Source organism: Phyllobates terribilis, unplaced genomic scaffold (assembly GCF_046119375.1).
Source record: "Phyllobates terribilis strain yellow unplaced genomic scaffold, ASM4611937v1 Scaffold_2__4_contigs__length_985480577, whole genome shotgun sequence".
In the NCBI taxonomy this organism is placed as follows: domain Eukaryota; kingdom Metazoa; phylum Chordata; class Amphibia; order Anura; family Dendrobatidae; genus Phyllobates; species Phyllobates terribilis.
This window is the reverse complement of record NW_027362762.1, coordinates 877,519,912-877,537,095: the sequence shown is the minus strand read 5'-3', so window position 1 is coordinate 877,537,095 and position 17,184 is coordinate 877,519,912.

Here is a 17,184-nt window from a genome sequence, read left to right as displayed (position 1 = left end):
AGCTTTCTTCTTTTAGAGCTTTTTTTTATAAAGGAGTTTTTCTATTAAGCACTTGTTAGGAAAGCCTGAGAACTTACTGTTGAAGGAGATGATCACATCCTCATATGGGTCCATACTGATTATGACATAGTGGGGACCACTAGAGATGTTGGTGTCTGTGTGGACATCGCTCTCTTCAGCCATGGGTCCATGAGGAGCTTCATCATTTATAATGGTTGTTTCATCCTCATGTTCTCCTGTAACACAGAACAGTGAAATCAGCATTTCAAAAGGAAAAACTTCTATTTGTTTCTTCTAGATTGTTTCCTCTATGTCTACGGTACATTCACTTGCTATATCTATTAACCCCTTCAAGACATGGTGATTTTCTGTTTGTTTGTTTTCCCTCTCCTTAGTTATAACTTTTTTATTTTTCCATCAGTATAGCCGCATGAGGGCTTGTTTTCTGCAGAATGAATTGTACTTTTGAATGGCAGCATTCATTCTACCACATACTGTACTGGAAGACAAGAAAAACATTCCAAGTGTGTTGAAATTGCAAAAATAGTGCAATTCCACAATTGTTTTTTTTTTATTTTTTTATTTACCATATTTACTTTATGGTAAAAGAGATCTGGCAATATGATTCTCTAGTTCAGTACAATTACGCAGATACCAAACATGTATAGTTTGTTTTGTTTTTTTTACTTAAAGTGGTTTTCCCACGAACAAAGTACATTTCAATCAATAGATCTTGGAATAATAATCATTTCCACAATTGGATGTGTTAAAAAAAATGTCCCTGTGCTGAGATAAACTTATAAATGTGCCCCTGCTGTGTACTGTGTAATGGCTGTGTCTGACCGTATAGGAACATGGTCTGATCATACCACATCTCCTGGGCAGGGGAGGAAGCAAAAGAGTATACAGACATTACAGCAGGGGATCGCAGCTGATTTTTTTTGTGAGGCAAAATATTTAATTACTTGTTTTTAAGCAATGTTTTACCTCAAAGAAAGAATCAGCTGTGATCCCCGGCTGTCCTGTCTGTATACTCTCTTGCGTCCTCCCCTGCCCAGGAGATGTGGTATGATCAGACCATGTTCCTGCACGGTCAGACACAGCCATTACACAGTACACAGCAGGGACACATTTATAAGATTATCTCAGCATAGGAACATTTTTTTTTATCTCATCCAATTGTGGAAATTATTATTATTCAAAGATCTATTGATTAAAATGTTGATTAAAATTAACTTTGTTCCAGGCACAACCCCTTTAAGTGGTAAAAAAAAATCGGAAACTAAAAAAAAAAATACTTTTGTCACCATTTTCCCGAGACCCATGACATTTTAATTTTTTGGGATACGGGGCCAGGTGAGGACTTTTAGCGATCTGAGCTGACGTTTTTACTGATACAGTTTTGGGGTAGATATTATGTTTTGATCGCCTCTTATTGCATTTTATTGCAATGTTGTGGTGGCCAAAAAAATGTAATTTTGATTTTTTTCTCATTACGCCATATACTGATCGGATTAATTTACTTTGTATTGTGATAGATTGGACTTTTACAATTGCAGCAATATCAAATATGTGTATATTGTTTTATTTTTAATAGGGCAATAGGGGGTGATTTGAACTTTTGTGCTTTTTTATTTTACTGTATTTGTTGAAGCTGCGATCATCCGATCATCAGCAATGCTATGTATAGTAAAAATCACTGTCTCCTATCAATGCCAGCCACGGCTGGCTTTCACAGGAGGATCGTAATGACAGACACAGCCGGCTGTCATGACAAGCAATTGGCGCTCCACGATCACATCATGAGCGTGACGATGGGCGCATATAATGTCCGGCCTCCCTTACATTGTTAAATGCCGCTGTGAGAGATTGACAGTGGGATTTAACAGTTTAACAGCTGCGGGCAGAGCTCCGCACATTAAATCAGCCATCATGTGCGGGAAAATATTCAAGCTCGGCGTACATCATATGCTGTGAAGGGGTTAAGAGATTATTTTTACTTTAAAAGTTCATTTTTTTCTTTTAAATAGATTTCATATATTGAAAGAGACGAATCAGAATATCATTAGAGTAATTATTCAGCTTTACAATGTAGACTGCGTCCACGTAATATAAAAGCCACTAAGAAGTATTTGTATGTACACAGATATTAATGTCAGATTGGTGACGGCCGTACTTACCATTAGGATTAGCCCTACTCTTTATATCTTCATCCATGGAATCTGGTCTTGTAACATCTCTCCAGAAATTATTCTTTTTCACATATCTTTAAAATGATAAAACAGAAGTCACTGTTATAAAAACATATATTTTTCTTCCTCTATTTTATCTATCCCTATCTGCAGTAATTTGTGGAGCAATTTTTTTTAATATTTTACAGAAAAGTCCATTGTGCTCCCAGCAGGTCAGACCCAGTTTATGAGCCACTAAACATCTACACTAGATTATATCATTTACTGCATCGTGTGATGATCTGAAGATGTGATATTTCTTATACAGACTCCCGGGTAGCCCATAAATCATTATAAGACTTACCCATATATGATGGAACAGATGACACCAAAGAAAAATCCAGAGAAGAAGATGATGGCAGCAGGCATAGGAAACCTACTAAAGTAATCTAGTGGAAGAAAAGATCAAGAACATGTAAGATATTTAAAGCTACTAATATATACATTATATTTTGCATCTTATTTTTGTAACCAGACCTAGGACCATTCCTAGTTGGAGAAACTCCACAATTACCCTAAATTTGTAATTATTTCCCCCAAAACTATTGATGAAGTCACACACATGAAGATGAGAGACACGTGACTTGTTTTTCGCTCAGAGTGGATTCCCATTCAAGTTTACAATGTGTTTGAGAGCCTGGAATAGGAAATACACGATGGGAGAAGACTCCAAACATTACAAGTAGCACATGAAGAATCCTCCATGAAATGTATCATCTGACTTATTAACAATAACCCCATATTGGCTGAATATCCGGTACAGCACTTACCTGCAGGGATCAAGGCCCTGAAATCATGGTGGCGCGTGTTGATAGGAGCGCCCTCCGCAGATGCTATTAGCACACTCACAAATAGAAGGAATCTAAACAGCATTTTAGCCTGGAGGAATATCGCGTCTTGTGTAATCCACAGTCAGCCTCTCCAGACAAAGCCTTTTCCTGTAGCGTCTTTCACTATAACCCCACAGCCAGTGACATCACAATGGTGACCTCATTGTGACATCACGGGGAGCGGAACACGAGTGATGTCACAATGGGCCAGATACCTGTAACCACTAAAGATGAAGCAGCTTCATCCATCTTTATGTGATTCCTAATATTACTAGCAGGGGCGAACATAGAAATCATGGGGCCCTATAGCAAAAGTTCTAATTGGGCCCCCCACTAAAAAAAAAGTAGAAAAATTAATATTCAGCAGGGTCACTGAAGAGCATGTCTCACATCTTCGCAGCCCTTACAAAGTAATTTCCTCCTACTGAAGTCCCTAAACTACCCTTTCATTGCCCCTATAAAGTATTATTCCAAATATAGTGTCCCCCCGAAACATAAGTATGATATCCCCACAGTGAATTCTTCCATAGTACCCTCCACACACATGGTATGATGACTGTACTCCCCTTCCCTGGCAAAGTATGGCGACCCCCAACACAGTATGATGCCCCCAACTGTGATCGCAAAACATCCCTCTATACAGAATAATGGCCCCCACACACCTTCACTCAGTATGATGGCCCCAATACAACCATCCATACTGTATAATGGCCCCCCACTAACCCTCCAAACAGCATAGTGACCCCCACACAGCCCTCTACAGTGTATTATTGAACCCCTCAAAACAACTTTTACACTTTGTAATTGCTTGCATACAGTATATTGGCCCACACATAGCCCTCGAAACAATATAAAAGCCCTTACATAGCCCTCCAAACAGTATAATCGCCCCCAGCATAGTCCTGCAAACAGTATAATTGCCCCCAAATAGTCTTGACAACCGTATAATGACCCCCCACATATACCTTCAAATAGTATGATGCCCTCCCCTACATAGGTATGCCATCAGTATAATGCCCCCCTTGTAGTCTTTCAAAAGTAATTAATGGCCCTTATATAGCTCTCCATATAGTATAATGGGCCCCACAGCCCTCCATACAATATAGTTGGCCCCACATAGCCTTCCATACAGTAAAATGGGCCCCTCATAGCCCTCCATACAGTATTACGGGCACCACATAGTCCTCCATAAATAAAAAAAATATTCACTACACACCATTGCCCACAGCTCCAATCTCTAAAGCGAGTCTTCTAACCCTCTGCACTGCTCAGCACAGGAGTTGGAGCAGTGGGGGAGCATTTATTTTTTTAAGAAATGGTTAATTTTTGAGGCCATCATACTTTGTGGCAGGCAATATTTTATTTGGAGGCCTGTGGGGGGCCAGTATACTGGGTAGAGGGTTGTGAGGGGTGTTATTGTACTGTTTGGAGTGCTAGTGGGTGCACATTATAGCATGTCGAACAGTAAGGGACAAAATTACTTTGTAAGGGCTGCAAAAATAGTATATGCTCTCCTGTGCTCTGATTGAGTCATTTTTTTTTGCAGGGGCCAATTAGGACTTTTGCCATGGGGCCCTATGATTTCTATGTACACTCCTGCCCGCAGAATCTACAGCAGAAGTTACATTGAAAATTGCAATGATATTATCAATTTAATTTCCAATGTGCAGACTGCTTAACGACCTTTGGTGACATCAGTCATGTGACCGTGATGTCACCATGGGTCCTGTGCAGGAGTTTAGAACTGAAGGGAGAGACTGGTAAGTATTCTATAGTGTGAGTGTATGTGCTCTGTGCATTCTCATGTGTGCAGATGCTCTGCATATTCCAGTCATGTATTTGTGTACTTTTTATACACGTTGCATATGTGTTTAGAACAGAAAAAAAACATGGAGTACAAAATGGCATAAAAAGTTAAAGTTTTATTTAGTCAATCTGTAAATAACTTACATTAATATATCCATAATATAAATATAATGCATGACAAAAAAATGCAATGTGCTGGAAGAAAAGCGCAGTCCCACCTGCAAGGGCATATCATACCCAAGCTAAAAGGATAGTCCATATACATAGTGTGGTATCTTTCCAGAGATATACTGGATAGAATAAGGCTATATATTCCAAGTGGAGCACATATACAAATGTTTAAATCAAACCCAGGTTCACCAGATGCTTACCACAATTGTATATGAGGTCCAGGGGGACGTAGAAGACAGGTGGCAAAGGTGTCTCAACACACCTGGACCTCATATACAATTGTGGCAAGCATCTGGTGAACCTGGGTTTGATTTAAACATTTGTATGTGCTCCACTTGGAATATATAGCCTTATTCTATCCAGTATATCTCTGGAAAGATACCACACTATGTATATGGACTATCCTTTTAGCTTGGGTATGATATGCCCTTGCAGGTGGGACTGCGCTTTTCTTCCAGCACATTGCACTTTTTTGTCATGCATTTATATTATGGATATATTCATTTAAGTTATTTGCAGATTGACTAAATAAAACTAACTTTTTATGCCATTTTGTACTCGTGTTTTTTTCTGTTCTAAATGCTATACGAGTAGGCTATTCTGGCTGACCCTGGATTTACCGGGGTCTCCGCCATTGTTTCTTTAAGATATGTTGGTCACTGTTTGTATGTTGCATATGTGTGCTCTGTATACAGATGTGTGTAACAGTATATCACATCCACATTTATATACACTGGAAGAGCAGATGAGTGTTCATTAGGTGTAAACATTGGCAATCGCCCATCAATAAGCAAAAATGTTGCTCATTCATCGGGTGATTGGATTGTGTATGGTAGAACGAAAATCCTTCTCAGTAGCACATCGCCTGGTGTAAACTGCAGAGAACATGTGTATGGTGACAGATTGATCTACTAGTGATAGTTTTGTGCCATCATTCCTAGTCATCCAGTGTAAAGAGGCCAGAAAATAACTACTGAACGACTTCAATGTTGTCAATTGTGCTTGTTTAATGGCCTGAAATCAGCCCATGTAAATGCGACCTACATGTGGGTTAACATTTGGAGCCAAACTTTGTCTAAAAACTGTCTTTGAGCATGGGACCTGTGAGGAGCTGCCCACTTACTAAAGACTATGATACTTTTCCAGCAACGAACCACCATTTTTGTCAATATTATTATTGTGTTTTATTAGTGTTTTATTGTGTTTTATTAGTGTTTTATATAGTTCTGCTTACTTGTCAGTATGTAAGATTCACTTGTAAAATGTCCAACATTCCACTAATCTCATCTTTATCTCAGGAGTTCATTGTTTCAGCAGCCAATAATCTCATTAGGTGAGTGTAGATTGAGACACAGTGGAGCCATAACCACAGTGGGTCTTACAGGCAGTCTCAGATGAAGGCTTCTAGATATTCTTCATTGTTTTAGCGAACAGTGAATGTTTAAGGGGGAGAGTGTGATCACTTCTGACCTGGGAGGGGACTGATCCGAGTGGAAGAAAGTGGAGACATGTTTTAGGGAGATGTGTGGAAGGATTGAAGGAAGAGAATGGAGACCGTGGACTTGGAAGGATGAATGGATAAACATGTTACTATTATGGATTATGTAATTTGGATTTACACTTTCTTAACAGGACTGCTGCTACTGGATACCCGTGCTTTCATCGTTTTATCTGCCGTCTAGAGGATCATGGACTGCGGCTGGAGATACAAAATCTATGGGCCAACCAAAAGTTGGGAGACAGTGAGTATGGCCTTATACAAAGCCAGTGGAACTACTGAACCCAGATTGGGAACTTGTGGACTGAGAGAACTGTATTTTAGCCATTTACCTGGAATTGCTTTATTACCATGGCTGTGATCAATAAAATATTGTTGCATCGTTAACATGCCTAGGTGATTACTGACAACCTCAGATCTTTACAGGACCAAACTTTTTTTTTTTGTGGAAAACTTTCCATCATGTGTTTTACTCGATGGATTGATTTGGTTACATCTCCATTAGCATGCTAGTCATTTTGAGGAAAGGTGTACCAAGATAACACTGCCAACCTCTTAACACATGAGGGAATGGCCAATTCAACTTGAAAACCCCTCATGAAACCTAAGAAACTTTTGATGCTAACTGTTGTGCAGCCATTTTATATCTGCAGTTTGGCAATTAACCAATGATTTTAGACAAGTCATAGGTCAATTACATGACTGCATTGTGGTTCAACATGTGGCCAAAAATGTAACATGTTTGATAACAACCATTAGATGTTATGATATCTTAATGTGACAGTGTAGAATAACCTACATCAAGTCATCATTGTAGAAGAAACTTTTATTCTCTGGGCCATTTATTGTTGCTCTTTCTAGCGCTGGCGGACAGAAGAGAGTCCTCGTGGAAGCACCGTAGTTCATCATAAAGTACAATTTTATCTGCTTTGAAGGTATAAGTGGGCCCCGTCAATTACTGGATCCCTCTGCGGCTGCACCAATGGTAGGTCTTCCTTTGCTCCTCATGCAATTATCTGGTTAGAAACTTTAATACTGTGCCAGTCTGGCATTGAGACCATCTATGTGTAGAAGAGGTTTCTAGTACTATTGCTTTAACAGTAGAGTATATAGACTAAACTGCCATAGATCGGTCATTCCCACCATGTAAGACAGCGATATGTTGCTACACACTACCACCACTTACAGATTATGGGAAGACAAGGAGGCATTTTAATAGTGTGCGCTAGGGTCACCCAGAACATAGTTAAAGGCAATATCACATTGCATCTACATAATCAGAGCACCTGCAGTGCAACAGTACCAGCCAAGTTCGATAGACAGATCTAGATCCTACATGTAGGTAAAGTGACCTGCAGTGAGTGTTTTAAAATCCACAAAATATTGATCCTTCCAGAGAAATTGCAAGACTCACCCTTTCCAATGAAGCCAATGTGCTCCTTATATTTTACATGTAACAAATGGATTTTTTGTGAACTGTTGTGACCGTTACCCAAAAAAGGTCTATGAATGCAGTCTATGTACAACTTTTTTTGTCTAAATCTTTATTGGGGCATAAACCTTATTTGCACATTACTGTAAAGTCTCATAAAATCAACTAGCAAGTTAGTGACATTACCTTCAATGAACTGTTCGTTGGTACCCTGGTAACTCCCATCCATGTAGAGCTTAATGGGCCCATCTGCAGATAAAGTCACCGACTCCCAATCTGCTGCAGCCCTTCTTCCTGGGGAAAAAAAAAAAAATATTGTTTTCCTTGAGCAATGCAACTAACGCGCTCCCTGGGCCGTGGGGTACTCGGCAGCCGGGCCTCTGGATGCCGGTTGGCGGGGAATATCACGGTGGCTGGACCGGTCCGTGACCGGGGGTGGTCAGTGCAAAAAGGGGGTTATTTTTAGAAAGTTTGTGACGCCACCTGTGGCGTCTGGTGAGGATCACCAGGGCTGCAACTGTCCTCTGAGGCAGATGTTAGGGCAGCTTGTGATGGGACGGCTCCCCACAGGTGGAGCAGGCCTCAGGGCAGCGTAGCGAGAGAGCGTGGGTTGCGCTGGGCGTTGTAGTGCAGGGGGAACAATGGCGCCGATGAAAGAATGGACGGAGGCAGTACAGTGCAGTCATCCGAGATTTTACTCACAATTCTTCAGACAGTCCACAGGTGCACGGTACAGGTGCAGGCCTCCCGCGTCGCGCTGCATTCACCGGGCAGGGGTTCAATCCTTCCTCAGACAGCTTGGGAATACCTGGAAGAACCCCACCTTCTCGTGTTTCTCTTTTGACCGTCTTCACACTGGTCTTTCTCCCTTCTGCTCTGCGCTGCCCACTCTCAGTCCTGCTCGTGTACTCTGAAGTCCCTCCTGTCCGTCGGAGTTACACAGACTTGCTTGACCCTCAGGGGACTAGAATGCGGCTGCGATCCCTCTGTCTTCTGACAGATGCGGGGCGTACGGATGCAGTCCTGCACGTGCCGTACCCCCTAGGATCCTTTCTTAGAACGGAGCCAACTCCCTGCTCCCCTCCTAGACTTCCTGACTTGGCCCTACTTGTGGAGCAGATCTCCTAATGAGACTCTGCTCCCGGACTGTTCTTCTGAACTGTCCCGAGCTGTTCTTCTGAACTGCTCCCTAACTCCACTGAACCACCACCCTAAGATGGCTTCCCTTTTTTATACTCCTAACGAAGTGCTCCCCCTAACCACTTCCTCCACCCACACCCACTACTGGTTCCCCCTACCTTTGGGTTCCCCCCACTCCAGCCAGGGTCAGGGCTCAGCAGCTGCCCTCTGCATGTTGCCCCTCCAGCCGGCCTGGAGCTGTGTAGTGTTGGATGCGGGTGTTTGGGGTTCCGTGCAGCACTCCCACCTTACCTGAGAGAAGGGAGACACCACACCTCTGGGTGAGGTGCAGTACCTCTGTGGTGACTGAACCCTCAGGGGCGCCACATAACCCTAATGTTTAATCTTGCGTTTTTGCTACAGAAAGTGCTTACGTCTTGAAGGACATTTAGCCATACATGAGTTTTGTGAAGATGGCACGCATACAGAAGCACTACAGTGGAAGTATACCTGGAAAAGAATGATAAGTGGGAACTTACCAGCCCTCCTATTGATGCCTGACCTGGACGGTAAAAGGCAAATGTCTTTACAATAAAACGCTGATAATAGAGTGGAAACTCCAGTGAAGCATCTTGCATAGTTAATGGCTGGGTCATGTAGTTGCCACCATCAAAAGGACACCTAATGAAGGAAAAGTTATATTTGGGGATTGTTAGAGTTAGGCAAGTGGTTTTAGGAAGACTTAATTTTATCTTACTCGCTTATATAGCATTATTAATTCTACAGCTTTACAGACATCGCTGTCCCCATTGGAGCTCACAATCAACACTCCCTATCAGTATGCCTTTGGAGTGCCAACTACCTGCCCAGCACAAAGCCATCACAGACCACTCCTGCTTCATGTCAGAGCAGCTGTTACTTGTAGCCTGCTCTCGACATCATGCTGTATTACTGCAGGGTGCCTATGTTACATCAGCTGTCAGCAGACTAAGTGTTTGTAAGTTTAGGCCCATGGGAGGTAAAAAACAAACAAAAAAAAACATGGATACTTTAATATTTGAGTATATAGTGTTGGTTTGTACAGATCTTATCCATCTACCAAGATTGGCCATTGTGGCAATTCTTGAGGGTTTAGGGTGCCAGTTGCCCAGCACTGATTCAGCATTAGCGCCACTCCAGGGTCTCTCCTGTCTAGAATGCGAACTACAACATAAATTTAGTCCCTGAGCACTTTAGAAATAGGATAATCCCCATCATCATAATACTGTCTGTACTGATCATCTGTAGAGTAAAGCCAGAAGATAGAAAGTGGTTATTGTTTGGCAGTGCAAAAGACAATGGATATAACGTTAAATCCATACTTAGGGCAATCCTCATTTCCAAGTTCAATGGTCCCAGACTGGCTACAGGTGATGGTGGAGGGAGGGTAAAGACTTCAACTCTCACTGGCAATGAGTCACTTGCAGTGAAACCACAGCGAATGTGCAGCCTAAAATAAAAATTTCTCATTAGAATTATCTGATAACTCTGTTCACTGCCTAGATGTGGCAGTGTCACATTTGGACCTGACACTTAATCACAACTAGTGTGGTAGCTACTGACTTCAGAAGTCTCAGGTAATCCTAACACCATCTGAACTTCAGTCATGATCTTAGAACTTGAGACATAAGGTCAAACAGACTAAAAAGTAATGAGAAATATTTAGATATTAAAGAGCAATTTTTGGGTATTTAAAAATGGAACCTTTTAAACTTTTTCTATTTGAGACTCTTACCCAAAAGTACTGTCTCTGGTTATGGACGAGCCTTTCCAAGTTCTCACGTCAATGTCAGCTGCCAAGTCATTCTCATAAACCACATCAACCTAACGGAGAATTAAATTTTACATGGAGAGAACCTAGAGATTTGGATAACAAGAGACCAGCACAGAGAATGCAGGAGAAGGTGCCATAGTGAGAGTCACTTGAACTCTAGCTAGATGTGTTCTGCCAGTTACTTTACACCATTTGTTGACTTCACTTTACTACCTGTGAAGAATTTATAGTGACACCAAGAGTGGACCATCTTACCAAGACTTCCACAAATAGGGCACTTACAGTTTGTGTGTTCCCACAGGCTGACAATGGGAAGCTATACAGCAGAAAAGCATTGTTTTGTGCAATAGGGTCACCTTCTGCTCCCCTGGCTCTGATGTTAAGATTAGTGATGGTAGAGTGACATATTTGGAAATAACAACAGATAAAATGCCATCTTTGATAAAGTGGGCAGTAACTAGATGAGGGGAAAAAAAACAAAGTTTAAGCGTTTATTAAATAAAACCAAAGAGTAAAAATGCAATAAGTGTATAGCTCTGTTCCCAAAATAGCATGGTGTCCTGGTGTCTGCTTGGTCATAACAGCAGCCATTCTGGAGACAAGCATCCTGGGAGACTGGAGGGCTAACACATGTAAGCCTATTTACTCTTGGAACATCTGAACACTCACTTGGGGATGGAGAATCCCCTACTAGGAAGTTAAGGGAGACTGGGTTTAGTGTCAAGGTGCACAGCCTATGGGCAAGCCATGTGATAGTTGCGAGGCATTTTCACAAAACACTTGTGTTTCTCATAGGATTTTCTAAATGTATCTAACATGTGGGTCCCACCTCTGGAACTCACATCTAAAATGGAGACCCCTAATCTCTATTCACTGCATCAGGTTAAGCATGACATTACCTCTCCAAACATACTCCTGCATTTCTGGAACCACTTCACATAGCAGGACTCCATTCTGGAGACAGATTCAAGACTCCCTTATTTGAGGCCTGAATACGAGACATTTCTAGCAAATCTCTTAGTTGTTAGAAGTGGACCATACCTTTTAGTTTTAATAGTGACCCTTTAAGACATCAATTCCACTCATGAAAAACCTCCAAAAGTAGAGAGTTGAGAAATTGGACACATCAGGTCTTCTTTCTGGTACACCTCCCATTCTCCAGTAGTGTTGACCTCCAGGAAGATAGTCATTATATAGTTATTGTCCTGTAATTATTAAGTCCAAGAGTTACTTTAATGTAATACCAGCAAATCACAGGAGCACAATTCCAAACTCAACTTCATGTACACATAAGGCAGCTTTCATATCATGGTATGTACACCAGACACGTAAGCACAGGCCTAGACCACATCCACACGTTGAATTTTTTGCAGGTTTTTTCTTCATGAAAACCTGGTTTTGGTAGTAAAGTAGTGACGCGCCCCCTGGGTCATGGGGTAGTATTTGGGTTGTCACAGTGGCAGTGACCCGGTCCGTGGCTCAAGGCGGTCAAATAAAGAACAGTCAATTGGGGAAATAAAGATTTGGGGAAAAGTGTTGTGACACCACCCGAGGTATGCGGCTATATAGGGCCTCCGCTGCGGTGCAGATCCATTGGGGCTGATGGTGATGCACCTGAGATAGTGCAGCTATCCATGGGCAGAGCTAAGCCCCAGGGCAGTATATCGGACTTGATGAGGTAGATGTTGTTGGTAGGGACAGTGTAGTGCAGGGCCGGTGACGCAGCAATAAATCAAGGACACAGTGGGGTGCAGTCTTCAGGCTTTACTCACAGTTCTTATGCAGTTCCAGGTTACCGCTGCAGCCAATTATAACCGCCCACGTCGTCCTGTGTTCTCCAAGGAAGGGATCCAGCCAACTCCCAGTCAGTTCAGGTACAAAAATTCGGGACCCCCTTCTTATGTGCCTCTCTGGACGTCTCGTTGCGCTGGCTCTCGCCCTCTTGCCCTGCGCCTCACAATTAGTGTCCCAAGCCAGTGGCCTCAGGCCTTGTCGGGCGACTTACTCTGGACCTTATGTGGCCACCTTTTCAGCGATGTAATTGTGGATTTCGGCTGCAACACCTTGAAAATGCTGCGGCCTCCGGTTGGCTAGCTGAGCCTGGTTGTTCTCCACTAGTCTAGGGCCGGTCCCCTTCTGCGGCCTGGTCCCTCCACTCGACGGCGGTCGTGTGGATGCGGGTCCCACGCTCCCGTGCCCCTGAGACCCCCTCTGTCTCTTCTTTCTTCTTCTGGGCCCCATACTCTGGGCCCCCTCTTATCTTGACCTGTCACAAGCAGGTCCTCCCTCCTGGGCTTATAGCCCCGACTGAACTCCTTCTAGAAGGTTCCCCTTCTTCTTATACCCTCTGCTAAGGTGTTCCACTTTGCTACTTCCTTCACCCACACCCACTACATGGTTCCCTCTCCTTTGGTCCCCCCCCCCCCCACTCCAGCTAGGGACAGGGCTCAGCCGTGACCAAGTGCATCTTGCTCCGTCTGCTGGTGTGGAGTGGTGTAGTGCTGGATGCAGGTGTGTGGGTCCCGGGTAGTGTTCCTTCCTTACCTGGGAGTAGGGTACCACACCTCTGGGTGAGGTGCAGCACCTCTGTGGCAACTGGACCCGCAGGGGTGCCACAGTAGCGTGGTAGGACAACTCGCTCGGCTGCTTCCGGAAGTAGACTCAGGAACCAGCTTTTCTCTGCAGGCTTTTTTATATGGCATAAAGCCCTGCAACTCCAGAAAAAATAATCACAACCTTACTGGCAAAACAGATGAACTATAATATAATATTATATATGTGGTTTTCCCACACATGTTATGTCCAGCCTCCAGCTATGTCCTGAGCTATGGCTGTCCAGTGTAGAGACCTTGCCTCTCCAAACACAAAAAGAAAAAAAGCAAACAAAACACAGGACTGAACATTTAAACCTTGCTCCCACACACCCTGAGGTGCGGGTATGAGGAATGACTTCCCTTCCATCTAAGTTATTCCCATAAACCTACACCCTTTAAAAGAGGTAACCCCCAGCATATAACATGCTGACAGAAATTCAATAGGTCTCATTTCACACAGGAGAGCATCCTGAGTGACACATACCTCCCCTCACATATACTATCAGTGACTGTCACAGTGGTTACAAAAGTAGGCATTAGACCTACCGGTAATAGGGTCACGTGGGACATCTGGAAACCCGATTTCCGGTAGGTCTGATGCCTACTTTCCAGGACGTCCCTCCTGACAGCACCCTCAGGAGAATACATTTTAGGGTGGGACTCCTGCCTGGAGGACCTTCCTTCCGAAGGTCATCTTGACCCGATAGAATGTCCCAATTTATAATGTCTGCAGAAGGTGCTCAGATTTGTCCATGTTGCCGCTTTGCAGATTTGGTCTGCCGAGGCCCCAGCTCTTTCTGCCCATGATATAGATATAGCTCTTATGTTCTCTGGCGGGAATATTCCTTCAGATGAATAGGCAAGGCTTATTACAGATGTGTCCCATCTTGCCAATGTTGATTTGGTAGCCTTCATTCCCTTGTTCTTCTCCCCAAATTGTACAAACAGTTTGCAGTCTGTATGCCAGTCTTTTGTGACTTCTAAGTACTGTAGAACCACCCTTCTAACATCTAGCACATTAAAGGTTAATTCTTGATCATTTTTGTAGTCCTGGCTGAAAGATGGCAAGACCACCTCCTGATTCATATGGAAAGGGGTTACTACTTTTGGCAAAAAAGCTGGATCTAATCTGAAGATAAGAGTTGTCCAGGCACCTCATGTATGGGTCTTTAATTGAAAAGGCTTCAATCTCCCCTATCCATCTTGCTGTAGTAATTGCCACTAAGTACACAGTTTTAAGGGAGAGAAATTTTAAGCTTGACTCCTGAAGGGGCTTGTAAGGTTGGTCACAAACTCCTCAGGACTATGTTTAAGTCCCATGGTGGGATATAGGATTCAATAGTTGGTTTTAGTATCATGGCCTTAATTAATCTTTCGACCCATGGATAGCGGGCTAGTGGGTAATCCATAAAAGCACTTAATGCCACAACCTGCACCTTTAAAGTGCTAGGCCTTACACTTTTCTCAAACCCCATTTGTATGAAACTCTAATATTTTAGGAAAGTTTGGATCCGAACTTTCTGATTTTGGTTGATATTGTGAACAGAATTTCTTCTAAATTTGTGTAGATCACCGATGTCACTAACTTCCTACCATTTTGCATTGTTGAGATGACAATCTGACAGCCCTCTGGATCTTAGAGTTTGCCTTTCAGGATCCAGGCCGAAAGTTGGAGAAATTTCACATCGGGATGGTATATTGGACCCTGAAATAGCAAGTCTCGCCTCTCTGGAAGGATTATTGGATCTTCCAAGGACATCTTCCTCAGCAAGGGGAACCAGCTTCTCCTGGGCCAGAAGGGTAGGATTATTATCACCCTGAATTTTCCTTAGTACTAACAGTATTAAGGGCCAAGGAGGGAAAGCATAAGCTAGGTCCATGTTCCACTTCTGAGATAAGGCATCTATCCCCATAGGGCTGTCTCCTGGGTTGAGGGAGAAGAATTTTTCCACCTTTGCATTTTTCCTTGTAGCGAATAGATCCCATTTGGGTAGAAGGGGGGGTACCTTGTTCATGTGGGTTCTCAATCCCTCAAAGATCTGATCTTGTACTGACGAGGGTTGGCAAGTGTCTACTTGCATAGTGTTCCTCACTGCAGATAAAGTGTATTGGTATCTTCCCAAGAGAAGAGGTATTTTTTCTTCTCCTCTGGGGGAACTGAGATGGATTCTTCTCTGTCCTGATCAGGATTGGAGAAATACGATACCTCTTCCTCCTCTGAACTGGACTCTAACTCCTGTCAGGGTCTTTTCTGACGGGGCGCACCCTGAGGAGCTTGCTGGAAGACTAGGTCTGTGACTGTACTGTGGACTTCCTCTCTCAATATGGCTGTCAAGTCAGACATGAAAGAAGAATGTTCATCTTTTACTACTTTGGCGATACAGATGGATGACATCTGTTTCCCATATGTGTCCGGCAGTTTCTTATTACAGATGGCTTTTCTCCTTTTCTTAGGAGCTGATGTCATCATGTCTTTTAGGTGTCTCCTTTCCTAAAAAGACAAGGAGCACCAGAATTTACTACCATAGACAGATGGGAATAGGAGACAAGAGGGGAACTAACCAGTAGACTTACATGGACTGGAGGTTCAGCAGGAGTATCAGAGCGACCAGTGGTTTGACCTTCCATTACTGGTGATCTGGCTATCTGATAACTTCAGTCCCTTCCCCTCTTTAAATAGCATTTCTCACCTGTCTTTCATCTGAAGCGTCACAAAACGGTGTTTCTCCTTTAATTCTGGATTGGCGCCATTTTTTTTTTCAAGCAAACCAGAAGTGCGTTACACATCGGTTACTAGAGGCTCGCACATCGCTCCCTGTGTAACCAGAAGTGCTGCTTCTATCTCACATGCAGCACCCGCTGGTTCTGTGTTCGGGCTGTAGCAGCTGGAACCGAGAGACGTTTCTTCACCAGGAGTCTCCGCACCAACTGGGAAAGGCTGAGGGACCCCTTGTTCAGCGAGGTGTCGGCCTCTTGACCTCGGCAGAAGGGAGGGGAGGAAAGTAAGGATCCCATCCCGATCCTCCTGCGTCCAGCTTCAGGAACTCCAGCTCCTGGCAGACGCGAGTCCTCTTCTTTGTCCGTCCCTGATAGGGACAGGAAAACACTGGAGTAGGGGTGGAGGGAGGGGCCTTTTAACCTCTTGTGTTTCCTGTCCCTACCAAGGATATGAAGGACGACGTCCTGAGGGTGCTGTCAGGAGTGATGTCCTGGAAAAGCTGGTTTTGTTGTAGATCAGCCTTTCCTATAAAAGTATTGTTGCATTACTTTTTTTTGCACCCATTGCCTTCTATGGGCAATAAAAAAAGCCGTTACTGTAAAAAGGAGCCTTTAATTTGCATAAAAGCTGAAAAAAAAAATAGAATTAGACTTGCCGGTAATTCAGCTTCCAATAACCCACCACGACAGCACACCAGAGGATGTAACCCCACCCTAATAGGGACAGGAAATATGAAGTGATTTAAATAGCCCCTCCCACTTCCTCCCTCCAGTGTTATTACAAAGGACCACAAGAGTATAGATGCTTCATATTAATTTTTATTTCTACTGATCCGACTGTCGTAGAAACAATAATCAAATGGGAGGGAATTACCCATTCTGTCGTGGTGGGTTATTAGAAACTGAATTACCAGTAAGTCTAATTCTATTTTCTCTAATAACCCCCCACGACAGCACACTGGACGTATACCA